Source organism: Dermacentor andersoni, chromosome 2 (assembly GCF_023375885.2).
Source record: "Dermacentor andersoni chromosome 2, qqDerAnde1_hic_scaffold, whole genome shotgun sequence".
NCBI lineage: Eukaryota > Metazoa > Arthropoda > Arachnida > Ixodida > Ixodidae > Dermacentor > Dermacentor andersoni.
Genome location: NC_092815.1, coordinates 218,940,265 through 218,954,646, shown reverse-complemented (window position 1 = coordinate 218,954,646; position 14,382 = coordinate 218,940,265).

The following is a 14,382-nucleotide window of genomic DNA, read 5'->3' as shown; positions in this document are numbered from 1 at the left end:
AGAAGCAGAAAGGCAGGGAGGTCAACCAAAGCGTTCGCTACTGGGGATAGCTAACCCCTGTGCTGCAATGAAGTGCAAAGCAATGCACTGCGATGCGTCCATAATCTCTAGTATAGCGATAATTTGGGCTGGTTGGTGCATGTAATGAACGGGTAAATAATGAGTTGTGTCATAACATTACCCATATATAAAGCACATGGAACTAATGGTGTTGCATTCTAGGTCAAAAAGAAATAAAGCTTGAATTGTTACATCTCGGCACCGGGCATTCTTTCTTTCCGTATTATTTTTTTCTTCTTTTTGACAGTACACACAGTACTAGCACGGTAATAGGTCCTTCATCTTCAGTCACCTTCCAGTAGTTTACACACATGTCGGTGCATGTTCGCGTTCTTTATTCTACCGTACAAGAACGAGCGCGCTTACCGGTCTTGGTTCAAGATGAAGCGCAAAATGTTTGCGATTACATCTTATCGCAAGAATTAACACATGAACAGTGAAGATTATGCGTAATCGATTTGTCTCAATGAATGGGCAGTTATTGTCAGAGACGAGATATTTTGTAAATATTATGGGAATGAGTTAAACCAACTACATTGCCGTTCAGCAATGCCCTTTGGCCCCTGGGGTAATTGCTTGCCGCATTCGAAAATTTCATCCGACCGTTGTACTTGGATCTATAGGCCGCCAGCCCCCTTCGACACCATTTGTTGCAAAATGTAAATGCCGTTACGGTCATTATACCACTCCCTGCGTTTCGGTACTGATTTAGAGTGCACACAATTTTTGGCGTATACAGAGCACCAATGTCATTCCCAGTGCACCAGTACCTGAATGCTGCAAGCTTGTTTACGTATGCACGTATGTCCACGGCTCTTCGTTCACTTAAACTACAACTATTAACTACAAAGCGCTTAATTTGAGAACATTGCGAGAACACGCATATATTTGCGCATATGATCAGCGAGTCCCATATGCGCAGCTAACTGCGACCGCAATAGAAGATGCGTATATATATTTATACGATCTGTTATTGCAGCTTTTGGTAGAAGGCTAGCTCTCACATTTTGTACGCATCTTCATAATGCGTACAGTTTGCGTGTTCAATAAAATATTGTTGGCTTAAACTTTACGAGTACGAGCGCTCATTCAGACAGCTTAAGTTTTCTCACAATAATACGGATGTTCGCATAACAAAAATACGGAATTCTGTCTGTTTCGTCCAAAACAGTGTATAGCCGTACATATGATTACAGTGAAAATGTCCGTAAAGCTGAAAACGGAGAGCACTTTCCGTATATTAACGGCAGATTTTGCCGTATTTTTGAAATATGACATAGTTTCCGTATTTTTACCCTGCAGTTCTCCGTATAATGACGGAAATCCTCCGTATAATTACGGAAATTTTTTACAGTGTACCTGAAGCCTTGGTGGAAGAGGCCCCGCCAAGTCACGTGATCGAAAACTGCTCTATCGTGATCGAAACGGCTGCACCGCTGAACGTGTGTGTCGGGCCACTCTCTCTCCCGACTTGACAGGCTTCGCAGCTTGTTGACCAGCTTCGAAAATATTTATTGGTCCCTGGCCAGACGAAGTGCTCTGTGGTAAGCCTATGTGTTACTCTGATGCGGGGATGGCTGAGCCCGTGAGGTGAATCGAATATTGGCCGCCGAAAGTGATGCGGCATGAATGGGTGAGGAGCTGCCTGCAATGTGTCGCACGTCAGCATTATTGTTGTATAGGGAAGCGGTGTCTTCGCAAGCTTGAGCGACGAGCTTTTTTCCCGCAATTGGCGCAGCTCGGAGTGATTTGCTGGGTGGATGCTAGAGCTTGGAAATCCAAAAGGCTAGCAGGCTCAGCGCCGATCCGCGACAGTGTGTGAGCTGCCTTATTTTCGGTCCCTGAAATATTGCGGATGTCCGTATAAAATTCGGAAATAAAGGAAAGTTACCGACGCTCACGTTCTGAGTACGAGAAACCTTGTTCTTGAAGACAAAGGTTAATGACTTGTGGTCGGTTTGAATATAAAAGGTACAGCTTTCAAGAAAAAAATGGAAATGCTTGACAGCATATTAGGTGGGTAACATTTCCCTCCCGAAGGTGCTCCAACGAGCTTCTGTAGCTTTGAGGCGCTTTGACATGCAGCAGTCGGTGTCATTGTACTGCTGCAGTACTGCATCCACTACCGCGGTCGACTAGTCCACCAGAAGAAGAGGTGGCACGTCGCGAAACGAATAATTCAGCGAAACTGCAGTTTCCAAGTGCATTTCGGCTTCCTGGAAGGAGCGTTGGCGTTCAGAAGACCACTGGAAGGTAAGCGTTTGTTTGGAGTCGCCACGTAGCACGTCGGTAAGCGGCTGACGAACTTGCACACAGGATCACTTGTGAAAATTGATGAGTCCCAGAAACTCGCGCAGCTTTTTGGAAGGAGGTTGCAGAGGGGATGTCCTCGATTGCCCGCACCCGTGATTTCTGTGAAACGCGATGGTTAAAAAATTTCAGTGCTTCAACTTCGAAAATGACAATGTATTTCTGCCTCTTTGTTACCAGGCCGTGTTCATCCAGTCGCTCAAATAGAAAGCGAAGGTGCCCTTTCTTCTCTTCGTCTGTGAGACTTGCAACGGGATGTCGTCAAGGTAGCTCTAAACAAAAATGAACGGCATTCTTCGCATATTTTCGTCCACCAACCTTTGAAACGCTTGCGCCGCCTTCTGTAAACCATACACAGACGAACTCAAAGAGGCCAGATGGACTAGTGACTGCTGTCTACGGAATGCCACTGGGTTCGACAGGAATTTTGTAGTACGCTCTAATCAAATAATCTTGCTGCTTGCTTTGGTTCCCGAGAGACGATCGCCGGAGTCATCTATGGGGGGAAGGGGATATTGGTCTGGAGCATTGACGGCACTGAAACAGTAATCACCAAATACCCCCTGTTTCCACTGCCCTGCTTTGGAACCACATGGAGAAGTGACGACAAATTGCAGGTGGAAAGACGAATACCGCTCAGCTCAGGGTGGGCGACTCGCAACCTCCATCCAGCAAGCCTGCGTGGCCGCACGGTGAAAGGGGATCCCCGAAACAATGCGCTGCACCGTGGCCGCACGGTGACAGGGGATCGCCCTGTCATCGTGCGGCCACGGTGCAGCGCATCGTATCAGGGCTCTGTGAGTTGCGGGTACTGAGTAAGTATTTTGTCGTACGTTGCGACCAGCCGAAACGTAAGGATGCCAGATCAGGTGAGGTTGGACTGCAGGCCGAGTACCACCAAGAGATCTGACGTTATTCTTTACGCGCCAATGGCGAACACTATCATCTAGGTTTCCCGCCACCAGTGTGGCAAAGCCGACGTCGGTTATCATAAACGCCCATCTGTGCAAGCGCGGGAGTCCGATGTCTAGCGTTATTCACCGCAGCCCACACCACGCGATGGCAGTGTTCACTGCATGAAGCATGGCTGCTTACTTGCCGCGTTATAGATCTGCGGCCATGATGGAGACAGCTTGGCTCCGGTGTCGAAAAGGCGGGTGCAGCGATGCGGTGGACTGTGAAGAATAGGCGGCTTGCGCCGATGTCGAATACCGCCGTTAGCGAAGGGCCGGCGCGTTTCCCGTCCACGAGCAGGGCCGGGTGCTGCCACTTGCTTGTTCGCGATGCTGGTAGAACTGGTGAAGGAGGAACTGCCCCGGCGAGAGGTGGGAAATTGTGAAGGCGAATAATTGAGCCGAATGGCCGCCAATGTTGCCACCCGCCATCAGCTCCTCCAGTGCACTGGTAAGCCGGTCGACTGTTTGCTCCAAGCGCGGGAGTCCGTCGCCTGGCAGCGGCGATATGTAGCTGCGCCTCAGATAGGACGGGATAGATCATCATCATCAGTCTGGCTACGTGCAGTGCAGAACAAAGGCCTCTCCCATATTTCTCCAACTACCCCAGTAATGTGCTAATTGTGGCCATGTTGTCCCTGCAAACTTCTTCAGTTCTTCCGTCCACCTAACTTTCTGCCGCCCCTGCTACGCTTCCCTTCTCTTGGAATGCAGTCCGTAACCCTTAATAGCCATTGCTTATCTTTTCTCCTCATTACCTGCCCTGCCCATGCCAATTTCTTTTTCTTGATTTCAACTAAGATGTCATTAACTCGCATGGGTTCCCTCACCCAATCTGCTCTCTTCTTATCCCTTAAGGTTACACTCATCATTCTTCTTTCCATAGCTCGCTGCGTCGTCCTCAATTTAAGTAGAGCCCTTTCTGTAAGACTCCAGGTTTCTGCCCCGTAGGTGAGTACTGGTAAGACACAGCTGTTATGCACTTTTTTCTTGAGGGATAATGGCAACCGGCTGTTCATGATCAGAGAATACCGGCAAGGCGCACCCCAGCCGATTCTTATTCTTGCTTATTTCAGTCTCAGGATCGAGATTCGCGGTCACTACCTGCCCTAAGTAGATGTACTCCCTTACCACTTTCAGTGCCTCTCTACCTATCGTAAACTGCTGCTCTCTTCGGAGACTGGTAAACATTAGTTTTCTGCAGATTAATTTTTAGACCCAACCTTCTGCTTTGCCTGTCCAGGTCAGTGAGCATGCATTGCAGTTTGTCCCCTGAGTTACTATGCAAGGCAATATCATCGAGAAATCGTAAGTTACTTAGGTATTCTCCATTAACTCTTATCCCCAATTCTTCCCGATCAAGGTCTTTGAATACCTCGTCTAAACACGCTGTGAATAGTATTGGAGAGATCATATCTCTCTGCCTGACGCCCTTCTGCATTGAGATTTTGTTGCTTTCCTTATGGAGGACTATGGTGGCTGTGGAGCAACTATTGATATCTTTCAGTATTGTTACATACGGCTCGTCTATACCTTGATTAAGTAATGCCTGCATGCTTGCGGAGGCTTCGACTGAATGAAACGTATTCTCGTAATCTATGAAATCTATATATGAGGGTTGGTTATATTCCGCACATTTCTCTATCACCCGATGGATAGTGTGAATATGGTCTATTGTTGAGTAGCCTTTACGAAATTCTGCCTGGTCCTTTGGTTGACAGAAGTCTAAGGCGTTCCTGATTCTATTTGCGATTACCTTAGTAAATACTTTGTGTGCAACGGACAGTAAGCTGATCGGTCTTTAATTTTTCAAGTCTTTGGCGTCCCCTTTCTTATGGATTAGGATTATGTTAGCTTTCTTCCAATATTCTGGTACGCTCGACGTCATAACACATTGCGTATACAGGATGGCCAGTTTTTCTACAACAATGTGCACACCCTCCTTCAAGAAATCTACGGTCACCTGATCCTCCCCAGCAGCTTTCCCTCTCTGCATAGCTCCCAAGGCTTTCTTTACTTCTTCCGGCGTTACTTGTGGGGTGTCGAATTCCTCTAGACTGTTTTCTCTTCCATTATCGTCATGGGTGCCACTGGTACTGCATAAATCTCTATACAACTCCTCAGCCACTTGAACTATCCCATCAATATTAGTAATGACATTGCCGGCTTTGTTTCGTAACGCGTACATCTGATTCTTGCCTATTCCTAGTTTCTTCTCCACTGCTTTTAGGCTTCCTCCGTTCGTGAGAGCATGCTCAATTCTATCCATATTATAATTCCTTGTCAGCTATCTTATGCTTGTTTATTAACTTGGAAAGTTCTGCCAGTTCTATTCTAGCTGTAGGGTTAAAGGCTTTCATACATAGGCGTTTCTTGATCAGATCTTTCGTCTCCTGCGATAGCTTACTGGTATTCTGTCTAACGGAGGAGTTACCACCGGCTTCTATTGCACACTCCTTAATGATGCCCACAAGATTCCCGTTCATTGCTTCAACACTAAGGTCCTCTTCGTGAGTTAAGGTCGAATAGCTGTTCTGCAGCTTGATCCGGAATTCCTCTATTTTCCATCGTACCGCGAACTCATTGATTGGCTTCTTATGTGCTAGTTTCTTCCGTTCCCTCCTCAAGTCTAGGCTAATTCGACACCTTGCCATCCTATGGTCACTGCAGCACACCTTGCCGAGCACGTCCACATCTTGTATGATGCCAGAGTTATCGCAGAGTATGAGGTACATTTCATTTATAGTCTCACCATTCGGGCTCCTCCATTTCCACTTTCGGGTTTCCCGCTTGCGGGAGAGGGTATTCATTATCCGGAAAATATTCCGTTCTGCAAGCTCTACTATTCACTCTCCCCTGATATTCCTAGAACCTATGCCATATAATGACTTCCTTGTCTCCAGCGTGCTTCTTGCCTACCCTGGTATTGAGGTCGCCCATCCGTATGTCTATTTTTGTTTGACTTCACCCATCGCCGATTCCACGTCTTCATAGAAGCTTTCGGCTTCCTGGTCATCATGACTGGATGCAGGCACGTCGACGTTTACAACCTTCAATTTGTACTTCTGATTAGGTTTCACGAGAAGACCCTCTCGTTAATGCTATAGAATTCCTGTATGCTACCAGCTATATCCTTATTAATCAGGAATTTTACTGCTGGTTCTTGTCTCTCCGCTAAGCCCCAGTAGCTCAGGACGTGCCAACTTTTTAGCAGTGCATATGTTTCATTTGTCCTCCTAACCTCACTGAGCCCTATTATATCCCATTTAACGCCCGCTAATTCCTCTGAAAGCAGTCATAGACTCGCCTCACTAGATAGCGTTAAGCGTTGCCAGGTTCAGGTTCCAATGGTGACCTGTCCGGATCCAGAGATCCTTAGCACCCTCTGCTACGTCGCAGGTCTGACCGCCACCGTGGTCAGTTGCTTCGCAGCCGTTGGAGACTGAGGGCCGGGGTTTGATTGTTGTATTCATATGGCAGGTTGTGGCCAAGTACTGCACCATGGGAACCAATCCTGCTATAGTTACCGGTTATGGTCACCGGGATCAGGCTGCACTCCAGGCCTATTGATGCAATTTTATTAAAAAGCGGGTTTATTTTATTCCGGTAGAAATTGCGCGGCGCCGGGTTTCTAACCACGGTCCTCTGGCACGCGAGACGGATGCTCTACCTCTACGTCATCGCTCCAGGTCGCGGCCAGGGCAGGATAGATAAACTTTATCAAAAGAATAGTCAGAATAATCGCTAATAGCCGGGGTCCTAGTGCAGGGCTAGGCTGGCTCTTCCCATCATCTCAGCTCTTTGGATCAGCTTCAGCTGGTTGTCGAGGGCCGAGTTGGCCAGCAGTGCCTGCCGGTGGTCCCTCGTGGTGTTCGCGTCGTGGTGTTTTATGTAGTGTAACGTGCACTCCCGTGTAATGTGGTAAAGGGTTGGTGTGGAAAGGCACCACGGGCATTCGTCCCTGTAGGCTGTGGGGTGTATGCGATGTAATATGTGTAGGCTCGTGTAAGTGCCTGTCTGGTGCGTACGCCAGACAGCGGGATCTTTTGACTTTGATGGAGTGTTGGATATCGCAAGCGACTGCCTCTGTGGTAGTTCACGACGGGTGAATACTCGAGGTCGACATCGTCCGGGTCTTCTGCAGCCGGCGTGGCGAGTGCTTAGTTATGCACGAATCCTCGAGCTGCTCTGTCGGCCTGTAAGTTAGCCGTGATTCCAATGTGGCCCAGTATCGAGATGATGGCTTGGGTGGTGATGCGCTCAATGTCCTCCTTGAGTATTTGCGCTAGGACGTGTGCAGCAGGTCTTCCGCTTTTTCCCTGTATGAAGTTGTGGCAGGCCTGCTGGGAATCCGTGAGGATCGTCAGTGGTTTGTTTGCGTGCTAGGGTTCGCGGATGCCTAATGCGATGGCCAGTTCTTCAGCTTCTGTGATCGTGCAAGGGCGACTGGATGCAGTGGAGGTAACGTGGCATGGCGGTCGTATGTCACTGTTACTGCGCCCTTGTATTTCGTCCCATAAATAGCGGCGCCCGTAAAACGGGCCGGGGTGTGGAACAACAATGTTTTATGCATGTACTGGGCCCGCCTTTTCACCTGCCGGAGTGTAGGTGAGGGTTTATGTTGCGTAGTATGGGGGGCAACGTGATACCTGTCCTGGGCGTGGCGATGTATCGAGCAGGTTTCTTGGGTTCGTGTGCTAGCTTCCAAGTCCAAAGTTTGTAGGACCTGCCGACCTGTGCGAATGCGCGCAATTCTCTGTTTTGAGGCGTAAAGGGCTTCTGTCAGCTTGCTGAAGGTGTTGTGTAACCCTGGCGCCAATTATTTTTCAGTCGATGTACTCATCAACAGGTGGAGAGCGGTCTTGAAAGCCATCCTCCAGAACATGACGGCCTGCTTCGCATCGGACTGTGTGAGATGTTAGTAAGTCCGCCTGTATGTGATTCTGGTCACCACCAGGTTTCTGACTAGTCGGAGGGTGTCCCCTTCCTTCATGCCTCTGTTCTTGGATGTTACGCGGGAGATCATGGGGGATATCGCCTTGGCACTGGTTTTTAAAAGTCTAAGGGTGTGTGTGGCCCACTGGTTTCGACTGCAGCCACAAGCCTAGCACCCTTAGCCATGGCATCTCTGGTATGAGGCCCCCATTGAGGTGTACCTCGAGTTTTCTTGTGAAGTCTGTGGGGACCGTGTGGTTACTCCGGCCTCCCCAGACTCGTGGGAACTCAGATTTCTCGGGGAAGCTTTGTTGTCCCCACAGACGAGTAACAATTGCGGTCAGTGAGTGCAGCTAGCCGATCGAGACTCGTCTAGTCGAAGCCCGCCAGCACCGTACGCGCGGAGTGTGGAAGGCGCCACACGAAGAGGCGAAATTGGAAGCGAGCTCTCGTTTGTGGAGTGGCTACCCAGCAACTAACGCAATGGGCGCAGGACTTGTGACGGTCGTTGGTCGCCGGGTCCCACGTAAATTAACTATTGGAGCCTACTCTGTTGCAATTGTTCGAGGCGCTGCAGGACCATGCGTTTGAGGTCGTCGTATGCTGTGGCCAAATGCGTACCCGCTAGCATGTCGCCTATCACATCAGCGATGTCGGAGGGTAGTGCGGCGACTACGTGCAGGTACCTTGCGGTCTGTGAAGTGATCCGCCGGAGTTTAAAACGGGAGTCAACTTGCATCAACCAAACTCGGGGATACTTGGTCCAAAATCTGGGAGGCTGAAGTTCTGCGGCGATGACAGGGAACGTAACTGTGGCGTCGTCTCTGTCAGCACGAGGAGGAGCAGCGCCGCCCACAGCTGGTGTTCGAAAAAAAATTTTAAACTTGAATGTCCTGGGTCATTAGTTGTAGGGAGCTCGGTTCAGCGGAGGCATGTAATGCATATTTTTACACGTTGGCAATGGAGAGTCGGCTGGCTTTATTTAGGAGTTAAAACAGGTTTGCCGAGTGGCTGTGACTGTGCGCCTGTCTGATAGCCGTTTCGGTTCTAGGAGGGGGGAATGACCCCTATGGCGGTGACAACGCAGTGACGGATGGCCGCTTCAAATGTATTTACTGCGTGTTACGTTGCTAATAAATCTCTAGCGGTGTTTTCGTGCCGACTGTTTCAGGTAGATTTCGGCGATATGAAAACAGACATATCAAAATTCATGAATATATGTCAAGCAATTACGTGTGGATCTGCTGAAATGTTATTCTGGGCTTATTGAGATTAAGTACAACAGCTCGATGTTCCGAAGTGTGAGGTGAAACACTAAAACTGAATGTATACAGTAAATAAACTCGCTGTACTACCGTTGCGAAGCGCGAGCTTAAGAATAAAACAAAGAGGTCTTGGTTGCACTGTAGACGAGCTCTAGATATATTACCGTCATGTTCATTTCTTCATTTCATCACACCGTGCCACTAGATTCATTCATCGTTCGTATTCTTGTGATGTGAGTGTGTCATCACTAAAATTAGAATCTAATTTACCCCTTCTCTCATGTCGCCGCCGTATCGCCAGTCTTTCTTTATTCTATAAACTTATTCATAGCTCGATGGGTATCCCGCCATACATTGTTCCACCAACACGCATATCTAGTCACACTCGTCATCCTCTTCAAGCCGCGCGCCCACGTGCACGCACCCATAGCTTTTCTACGTCATTTTTTCCTCGTACAGCTGCTGACTGGAATGGCCTTGCGGGCGACACCGCTGCCATCCCTTGTCTATCCACCTTCATAGAAAGCGTCACCAATCACCTTTCACCATAGAATAACACATGGTTTCTGCTTATTTCTGTGTAACCCACCCCTTATGTAATACCCCGTTACGGGGTCTTTAAGGAATAAATATGAAATGTAATGAAAATGTTGATGTTTCGCTTAGTTCATATGTCAACAGACGCTATCCTTGCCCAAAAATCCTCAAACTAAAAATTTTGTTTATATACTTAGGGCAGGAAAAAGTCAATGACAGGGTTTCTACTTTGCCTAACGGAGTACGCTGACCGGCGGTGATCGGTGAAAAACAATAATCTCGAAGTTACGCCAGAAAGTGGACTTCACTGCTCCGGCATTCGTTCCCGCTTTCAGTGGCTACAACTTTCTGTAGGGTTTGCTATAGCTAACATCGACAGTCATTTGGCACTTTATTCGAAAGGGTGCTTTGATGTAGAGTACCATTGCTCTGGAGAGTGTTCCTACAGCGCACTTCAAATCTTTATAATTTAAATCCACCAACCTAAGGATCTGAGCGACATTTTTGTACTTCAACAGTATGAATTGCCTTTTTCCGATTTAGCCTCACATCTTCACCGCACTCTCCCTCGAGCTCACCTCACAACGTCACTCACTCTCACAAATCTTCCCGAAGGCGATCCTCAGCTGACCCTCACCTCACCACGTGAGGGTGAGGTCTGATGAGGCTGAAGGCCCTCGTAAGGATGTGTGCCTGTGACACCTTCCTAGCAGCAGGAGTTATCTGCTAGGCCAGACATAAAACCTCACTACCAAGTAGCACGTACATGTCTCCTACACGGCGAGCCAATACGTAAGCCACGACAGCGGCAATGTGGCCTAAGAGACAACTTGTACCCCTGGGTAAGAATGGTTCGACACATCATCACCGCCATCATCAGCGTATTCTATGTCCGCTGCAGGATGAAGGCATCTCCCTGCAATCTCCAGTTATCCCGGTCCGGCGCCAAGCGATTTCAGCAAGCGCCCATGAATTTACCAATTTCATCACCCCACCTAGTCTTCTGCCGTCCTCGACTGCGCTTCCCTTCTCTTTGCACCCATTCTGTAACCCTAATTGTCCCCCGGTTATCTAACCTGCGCATTACATGACCTGCCCAGCTATCAATAAGAGAAAATATCAATTAAGAGAAAATCGGCTATACCAGTTTGTTCGCTGATCCAAACCGCTTTTTTTCTCGTAACGTTATGCCTTCTTCGTTCCATAGCTCTTTCCGCAGTACTTGTTCTCGTGCTTAGGTTATACACAAACGTACCGCTAAGTTTAATGTTCCCAAATAATGCCAATAGAAATTAACTTGCTGTTTTCTTTGTATCTCTTTCGATTGAATAACAGCTGTCATCATAAAGTGAATGGAAGAATTGTCATGCATAAACTGTTGCCTTTCGCAAGAAGCCTGCAAATATTTGATGGGTTGACGCCGCCTATTCAGTGCATGACTTCCTTTCCTCCAATTTCAGTCGATAGTCCTTTTGTCCGTTCCACATCCCTTATGCTTGCTCCATATTTTCACCATATTGTTATGTACCATAGAAATAACTACTTCAAGTTTTATGTTTGAAATGTTTGGATTTGCACGAAAAATGTTCTTTACTCGCATCGCTTGCTTTCTTAAAGTGTAATTGCGTTTCTATTATTTCTCGATCGACTTTGTTAGCATACCTGATGCAAGTCAGACCGATCAATAGTCCGTCTTTTCCTCTGATAACTTGTCGAACGCGTGTCTTGCAAACAGTTCTTTTCGTGGCCGATGGACAATAGTGTGTTGGGAAAATGTGCAAAGCAAAGAACTTGTGCATTTTGCCAGGACAGGGCTGATGCTCAGTGTGCCCATACTGTGGGGATGAGAAAATGTATCTAGTTTTCTTTTATTTTATCGGCAGCTTTCGCATGCAGATAAATACATTTTACAAGTGACACTTAGAGAAATTGGGGTCAATCTGTAAATTCCTGAAATTCTCTCTCTGGGAGGCTCCTCACTTGCACAATGTTACAAGGCTGCTTGGTCAGTCCTTGAAACATTGATTACTGTTTAAAAATAATTTGCTACGTAATATTCAGGTACTCGGTGCTGTTAATAATTTCTTAAATTCTTCGACAAATATTTCAGTTGTTTTAGAGGCTGTACTAAACGCCTTACATTATTTCCATCCAAATCCACCAATCCTCCATAGTGGGTACGAGCCATCAACAGAGGGAAGAACGAACGGTCGTCGCCTGCTTTGCCACAGCAATCGGCGCACGTCGCTTGCCCCCCCCCCCCCCCCCCCCCCCCCCATACAAGTTCAGCGCTTCAAACACGAACCAGGCAAGTGCCCTTTTGAGCTGCATGAAACTGGTGCTATCTGCACCACCTGAAACGCAGGCGAGCAGTCGTCGCCACTAGTGAACGAATTTTCGTGTCTTTAAAAACCATAAACATTGCGAATTTTATTCTCTGTAGCAATTACAAGCAACAGCTTCGCTTACCACAAAAGTATTCTTCCAAACAGACTTGGTCTTTAGAGAGCCCATTCTTTTACTACGTTATTACTTTTTCACCCGCAAACTCACTACGATTGGTTTGAAACAGGTACCTCTTTTAGCGGCTTCTGTTGAGTACAATAACGATACATTATCTCTGTTAAATTTTTCTCAGAAAGCCCATAAGACTTCTTGTTAGGAGAGTAGGTCCGTAATACTTAAAGAAAGATGCTGCGCCAATGACAGACAGGGGACGAGAAGGAAGAACAATGGTGTCGCCTTCGGTGACTAAATTTTTCCCTCGGTGCGTAAAGTGTAAACATTGGTAGCCGGAGCAGACTACTGCAATGAGACCTCGTTTTTCAGGACAAGAATCTTCTGTGTGGAAAAACTAGACGAAAACTACTACATTGCGCGTATATACACGTGGTATGGCAATGTAGCTTTCATTTTATTCGATCAGCATGTCTTCGCGTGAAGAAAAAATTCACCGACGACTACAATACTCCCTAATGCGAAATTCCAGCGCAGCTCTTTACGTGTATTCATTTCGCTATGTATTGGCTGGCGCGGTCAATCTGTCTTGTGTGGCACGCTGCAAGCGGAGCGAAGTGTGGCGCGAGTGCCTCGCTAATAGGGAGATCATGAGAGGCAGCGCGTGGGTGATGCGTGGGCGCGATTTACGGCAGCCGCCGCAGACAGACCTCCGCTCATGCAGCGTGCTGTTTCCATACAGACGACGCACTCTACTCCAGTGCCATCTCGTGGTGATAGTCGCCGCAAAGACCGTCTTGCGCGCCACTGCTCTTCCCACGCTTTCGCCATGCCAACCTCCGCTTTCCGTCTCATGGTTCCGCTGCACCCTGGTACTCCGCTTTCATTATTGCGCTCTCTCTCGCTATCGCCGTATTTCATCTCCCGCGGCGCTCCGGGCTGGCCATGGGTTGGCTTTCATCCTTCGCTCGGCTACTAGGGGCAACGCCGGCGCTCGCCACAAGAACGGCCGCCTAAGAGCTGCGCCATAAAACAGGCTGCAAAACGATCTTTTCTGTGGCATGGTTGCGCCTCAGCTTGTAGTATTGTCCTCGGGCACATAGCGCGCCCACATCTACTGAAACTTCCCCATGACGAAGAAAGCGCCGGCACGCGATGACGGCTGCGAAGCACACCTTTGGCATCCGCAGCCATTCATCTGCACCGCTGTTCGCGTTCCATTTCACACCGGTAGCACATACGGTTTAGCAGCATTGTACAATAATACTCCCTGTATGCTGCAGTATTTGAGCTTCTCTATTTGTTTCCTCGCTTTCAAATAAAATGGAACCAGGACAGACACGAAAATCGTGCGGTATAAGTGGAGCATTGTCGCCCACTGCTGTCAAACCGAATGCGCGCCCGTGTCAATGGTGATGACCTGGCGGGGCGCACCACACCTACAGTTATCCTTCGGCCACGCTCTCCGTAGTTAGCGTTTTATTTGACGCCGATGGTATATCGCAATCTGGTGCGTATGGGAAGAAATATTTTTAGCAATTGAACAACCTCATGGTCTCATTCTGGACATTCAGTTCGCACGATATTTCATGAAGGCAGCAATGCGCACTTCTGCCGCAGTAGCAACGCTCTTCAAGCATTCGTTGCGGGGAGTGCGGCTTGCCGCTTTCGCCACAGTATAGCAGAACGATGATGCATCGCTGGTATGCCGTAATACGTCAAACTTCAATTACTTATATTTTTGCCTCCTAAATCCGTGCTTTCGCCGTCGCCACGCATGCAAGGCATATGCGTCTCTGCGCAGGATATTTTGACTGCCATATCAAGTGAATACGCTACAAGTCTTGGGTGCAGATCTTGCGCGT